The sequence below is a fragment of the Astatotilapia calliptera genome, chromosome 6, assembly GCF_964374335.1.
Source record: "Astatotilapia calliptera chromosome 6, fAstCal68.1, whole genome shotgun sequence".
Taxonomy (NCBI): Eukaryota; Metazoa; Chordata; class Actinopteri; order Cichliformes; family Cichlidae; genus Astatotilapia; species Astatotilapia calliptera.
Genome location: NC_137427.1, coordinates 33,298,339 through 33,304,338, shown reverse-complemented (window position 1 = coordinate 33,304,338; position 6,000 = coordinate 33,298,339). Strand labels below are relative to the sequence as shown.

The 6,000-nt window shown below is 40.2% G+C and overlaps 1 non-coding gene across 1 annotated transcript; it reads right to left on the bottom strand.

Moving 5' to 3' along the window:
• Nucleotides 1-5,800: 5,800 nt before the first annotated feature.
• Nucleotides 5,801-5,872, bottom strand: trnac-gca (transfer RNA cysteine (anticodon GCA)). The gene has a single exon. It is a non-coding gene; the product is annotated as a tRNA-Cys (tRNA).
• Between the last annotated feature and the right edge of the window lie 128 nt (nucleotides 5,873-6,000).

Genomic DNA, 6,000 nt, shown 5'->3' with positions numbered 1-6,000 from the left:
ACCAGTTATCATTGTTTTGGCACAAAATGCATTCAATGACTACATCTCTCAAATTTCATGAATTATCTTCTCACTCAGACACAACAACTGTCAAAAACCTTTGTACGTGCAGGACATTTTGCATGTGCTTACATACTGTTTTCAAAACTGTTAAACTTATGGCCAAAACAATAACACAATGCAAAACTTAAAAAGACAGCAAAATCCAACAGCAATATTTTAGTGAAACATATTTTAAATCTAAAAATGCAGTTTAACCAGCCACAGCTGATTCTCATTGTAGATGAACATCTACACAGGTGTTACTCCTTCAATTTTTCAACTCCTTCAATTCTGGCAGCCAGACGATTATTTCCTAGGTGTATTGCCCTAGATGACATAAGATGTGATGTGGATGAGAACCTGTGGCCAAATGGAGGAGACCGAGTAGATTAGCATTACTATTGTATGTGTATCAGTGGATGGTGTGTATACAAATTCTTGTATTTTGGGATTACTTAATGCAAAAAAATAAAAAATACATAAACAAATATTAACGAATTCTGCATGATGTCTGATTCATTCCAGTAACATATATTGAAATTATAAACAGAGATGTGTCCTTGTTTTACACAAGAAAACACTGTGTAATGCTACATGTTGTTAGTGTTTTTTAGGTCATTGTTTTGTGGGTGACAAAGTGTGTTTGTCGGTGGTCAACCTTTGCTAGTGTTCTGGAAGAATGAGTTTATTTGAGACCTGAATAAAGTGTTTTGGTAGTTGTAGTGCATTTTGAATGTGAAATGAACTGCTTTGCCAAGCTGAAGGTCAGTTAGGAGAATTGTGTGAAGAGTTTTGCAAAAGTGGCCTAAGTATTGTGAAATGTGTCCTAGCGGCTGTAAAAAACTGTAATGCTCCTATTACCTTATCATATACTGCAGAAATAAGCTAGGTTGTGTGTGTGTGTGTGTGTGTGTGTGTGTGTGTGTGTGTGTGTGTGTGTGTGTGTGTGTGTGTGTTTTGTCTGGTTAGACTTTAGGTGAAGATGCATACCGGAGATACTTTCATCTCACAGTCATTTTCTCCTTTAGTTTCTCTATCTCTGTTTCTTCCTACCTCTGCATCTTTCATCATCCACATCACCTGCTTCCACTTCCAACTTTTGATTCTCTTCTGGGAACCATAAGACTTCTAACTATTGTAAGGCTGTATGAAAGCGAAAACCATGCTAACCTGTTGAATTATTGAGGATTACAATAGTCTTTTTTACCTTTGAAAACAGTTTTGCACATTTGGATTTTGGAAGTGTCCTGCACGGGACAAGGCATGTTAATCAAGCTATGACTGATACACGCCTATATATGGAAAAATAAATCAAGCTATGACTGATACACGCCTATATATGGAAAAATAAATCAAATTGGGGTTAAGTGAATGAATCCATGCAATGCACATGGAAAAAGAGACTGCACTTACCCTATACTGGGTTTTCAAAATCAGTCAAATACACTCCCAAGTCCATTCTCAATTCCTTTAGGTCATCTTTGAATTGCATTAAAATAAGCCAGGGAGCAGCTCTTCAGCTCTAAAACTACATTTACTTTCTTCTTTATGACAGTGTTTTTAAGATCTTACATTATGTCCTTTCCAAGTCTTGATAATTCAATATGCAAGACCTGCCTGAACCTGAGTTTATTTGATTTTGTGTCTTAAATCAAGTAGTGTGGTGCAGATGCCTGGGGCAGCAGGTTACTGCTTGTGTTTGCCTTCTTGGCTTAACACTGAAATCTATCATAGATCTTTACTTTGACCAAATCAAACAAATCTTTTTAAAAAATGCTCTAAATAAACAGAACAAAAAAGTGGCTTAGCACAGCCTTAACCTAAAAAAAGTTGCATAACAGCTTTTATAGCATTCACTTGTTTGACCAGATGAGAGTCAGCCTGTTAAGACAATGACCCTAACTATACAGGGTCGTACACACCCTTACACACACAGGCCCCATATGCAAGTGCGTGAATGGATGAGCTTGTACTGAGAGGTTAGCATTTCTCCTGTGCTGACGCATTTCCTCTGCTCCACATCTCAGTTCAGATTTTTTTTTAGCAACTCTGTAAAAGCCACAACTGTGTAAATTTACACAGAAAAACCACGAGAACTTCCCCAGATGGCAACTTTCAGGGAAGTGGCTTCCCTTCGAGGTGTGTGTCATATTTATTTGCATCTTGTGTGCGCACTTTTCATACACTGTGTGTTCATCTTTCGCACCATCTTGTGCTATTTCTCTGGCACTCATGACCCTTTCCTTAAAAACTGACAACTTGAGTCAGAGGTTTTTTTTTGTTGTTTTTTTGAGCTCGCGATGGCAAAATAACTCCTAGCTGGAAAGAACTGCGGTCGCGCCTCACTGAGAGTCGTTCATCATAAGAAAAAAAAAGAAAAAGAATCAAAAGGTTAACTGCTGGAAACATGGGAAATGCAGGTGCAGGAAAATCTTGAGATATTTCAGATGTCGGTGCAGTCTGCTTCTCATTTTTAACTATGTTTCAATGAATGAAGAATAAGGAGAGGAAAGAAAGTGACTCTGCTGCAGGAGCTTTTATCAGAACAGTTGGTTCTGCGTGGCTGCTGCACAGATTGCACCTGTGACATTTCAGTTATACAACAGTCTCTTTAACCACAACCTTAGCAACCTTAACTTAAACCCGACTCTTGCTATGTAAGGGATGATGTTTCACACCACAGCCATTTAATAATCAAATAGTACAGGTTTAAATTTCTTCATGCATCTTTGCACAAACGCTGTCTTTGTTAAGTGAGTTAGTGCAAATGTGATTTTGAAAGCTGGATACTAGTTAAGTATTTATTTTAATTTGAAAAGACGGGAGGCCACTGCAGCTAGAGCGGGTGAATTCTTTGCTAAATCTAATTTTGTTGTTCTCAAGTTCACATTTTGGCCTTCGGGGAGGAAATTCTCCACCTGAGGGGAGAAGGGGGGAAGAATGGCGCCCTCTTTCAAGACCATCATTTTGTCTTTACAACAAAAAAATCATGTCAAATTGTCACAGGGCTAATTTGTAGACGAGGTGTTGCAAGCACTGCTCAAATGAAAACTTCACATTCATTACTCTGGTGAAAGTCAGTGAGCCTCATTCACTGCTGGCAGCTCCACTTCATCCTATAAGCACTTGTCAGCAACAAAGTGTCGTGGAAGTGCTTAAAGGGGCTGCTTGAAGTGTGACACCAAGACCTTATAGGAGACCTATGGAAAACACTCGGCTTCACTGAGAAAGGATCACAGGACTACGGACAACGACTGGATTGAGCGTGTCTGCAAAAGGGAGGAGAAGAAGAAGAAGGAGAAAAAAAATTGAACATGCAGTGTGAAAGGCTTCCAACCCCAAAGGGCAATCTCACCGAGCTTCAGAAGAGCTGGAAGAAGAAAGCAAGAATAGAAGATGTTTTACTTTCTTGGAAGGTAAAGGAAGAAGAGCCTCCTACAGCGATATAAGGGGAAATTCCCACCAATTGAACATCCACCTCTCAGATCAAAGTGTCTACGTATGTGTGTGTTTCTGTGTGTCTGTGTGCATGAAGCCACTTCTGCACCTGCGTCTGGAGCATCAGCACCTTAGAAGGTTATTAGAAAAAAAGCTTAAAGGTGTGGAATAATAAGGGTTGTATAAACTGTGGGAAACAGACACCATCATGTTGCACCTTTGACAAGCAGACCCAAAACAATGTGATGCAAATTTTTATTTATATAGCACCAATTATAAACAGCAGTTACCTCAAGGTGCTTTGTACTGTAAGGTAAAGACCCTAAAACAATACAGAGAAAACCCCAGAACCAGGCTCAGGGGCGGGGCCTCCATCTGCCATGATCAGAATTCAGCTCCACCCTGTTCTTGTAAAAACAAAGCTGCTCATCTGGCTGATTTATTTTCAAGATGTCTTTTAAACTAGATTATAGTATATGTGAGAATGATGGTCATTTGTCAACTAACATTCCCTAATTCCCCAACCTTAACCAAGATGCTTTTAATACAAAAACCTAGCACAGAGAGAAAAAAAACTTAAACTCAAAAGGGATTGAGTTTTTTTCCCTCCCCATTCTCCCTCCCTACACCTCCAACCTGTCAGATGCTATAAAAATAAAACTGAACTGAACGTAATTATCCGTGAGTGGTCAAACAATTTGAAATGTGAATTTCTTTTTATATTGTATCGCATTCTATCACAGCAGGTCCTATATAAGAAACCTGAAAGTTGTTGCTGGTAACATTTTCCAGCTTCTTCTTCTGTTCCATTTGTACAACTGCACCAACTGCAATAGCAGACACACATTACAGCTAAATCTTGGCATTTTTGACATTAGTGACTCAGTCAGTGTACCGGCAAATGTTGGGTGGGCTAAATGCTGACCACTCGTCAGTACTCACAAGATATCTTGGGTATATAAGGTGGGGCTGTGACTAGATTTGGGCAGGTGGACTCCACCTGACCAATGCCATCATACTGTGTAAAATAGAGCCCATAAGAACATTGCATTAGTGCACTACTGTTTATGTTCAGTGTGAGCACCACACTGTAGTCAGTGGAACTCTGCAGAAGTAGCATAAAAATCTCATAAAAGAGCTCAGAAAATGTGAAGTCAACAGATTGTAACAGATTAATTACAATTGAACTTTCTGTTGAAACCTTTTTCATAACAATTAACAGCCAACTTCAGTTCATTGTAACCAGACTAATGAGTGTTATCACCACTTTCCACTCCCCGATGAGCACCTTAACAGAACAGTTTGTTATAGTTTACCCTGCTGATCTTCACACACTCTGCTTCTGTTTTATTTTGCTCAGTATATTTAAATGCCACTGGTGGCGTGAGAGGCAACAAGGGTGCGGTGCTGCAGTGGTTAGCACTGTTCCCTGTTGGGGTGACCATGGCTCAGGGGGTTGGGAAGTGTATCCGGAAGGTTGCCAGTTCGATCCCCGGGCTCTCTGTCCTGGTCATTGTGTCCTTGGGCAAGACACTTTACCCTACTGGTGTTGGCCAGAGGGGCCGATGGCGCGATATGGCAGCCTCGCTTCTGTCAGTCTGCCCCAGGGCAGCTGTGGCTACAACTGTAGCTGCCTCCACCAGTGTGTGAATGTGAGAGTGAATGAATAGTGGCATTGTAAAGCGCTTTGGGTGCCTTGAAAAGCGCTATATAAATCCAATCCATTATTCTTATTATTATTCCCTCACAGCAAAAAGGTCGTGAATTTGACTCCATCATCGAAACGTTTTTTTAAATGTTCAGACTGCATTAAGATGACCACACAGCAGCCAGCAGATGCAGTCAGTGGCTAATGCCACAGAACAATGCGTTTAGAGATTCACTCACTCAAATCACGAGGTAGATGGTTTTACTCAGAAGTAGAAGAGAAAAATATCTGTTTTAACATTAGTCAGATGGCACTTCTCTGAGCAGCCTTATAGTTCGTCTAAGATCAGTGGTTGCTCAGCCATTGCAGATTCATCAATATAACAAAGATTCCCCTGTGAAGAGATATTTAACTACAGCACAACATGAGAACAGTTAATTTTTCTTAAAATGAGAATATTTCTTCCCTCTTAATTGAAGCAGAGGTCCTATGTGGTGAAACAACAGTTGTTACTTTTTCCTGAGCAATAAAACCACAACCCATCACCCATGTAGAGGTTATAAACATTTGATACTCAAATAATTGTACACACTCAAGTCATTGGAGAAAAGTCTTATGAGGAGCTGTTTCTAAGTATTCTGAATGATTATTTGCCCTTCACTGAGATGGCTTAGGGGGCACCCAGATTTGAACTGGGGACCTCTTGATCTGCAGTCAATTGCTCTACCACTGAGCTATACCCCCAACCACGATCAGCAAGTACATTAACTCTGCCGAACAACTCATATTTTCTCTTCAAGTCACTTTATCACTTTGTATATACCCCCCCCCCCCCCCCCCCACTATAGCCGCAATACAATATAGGATAAGCA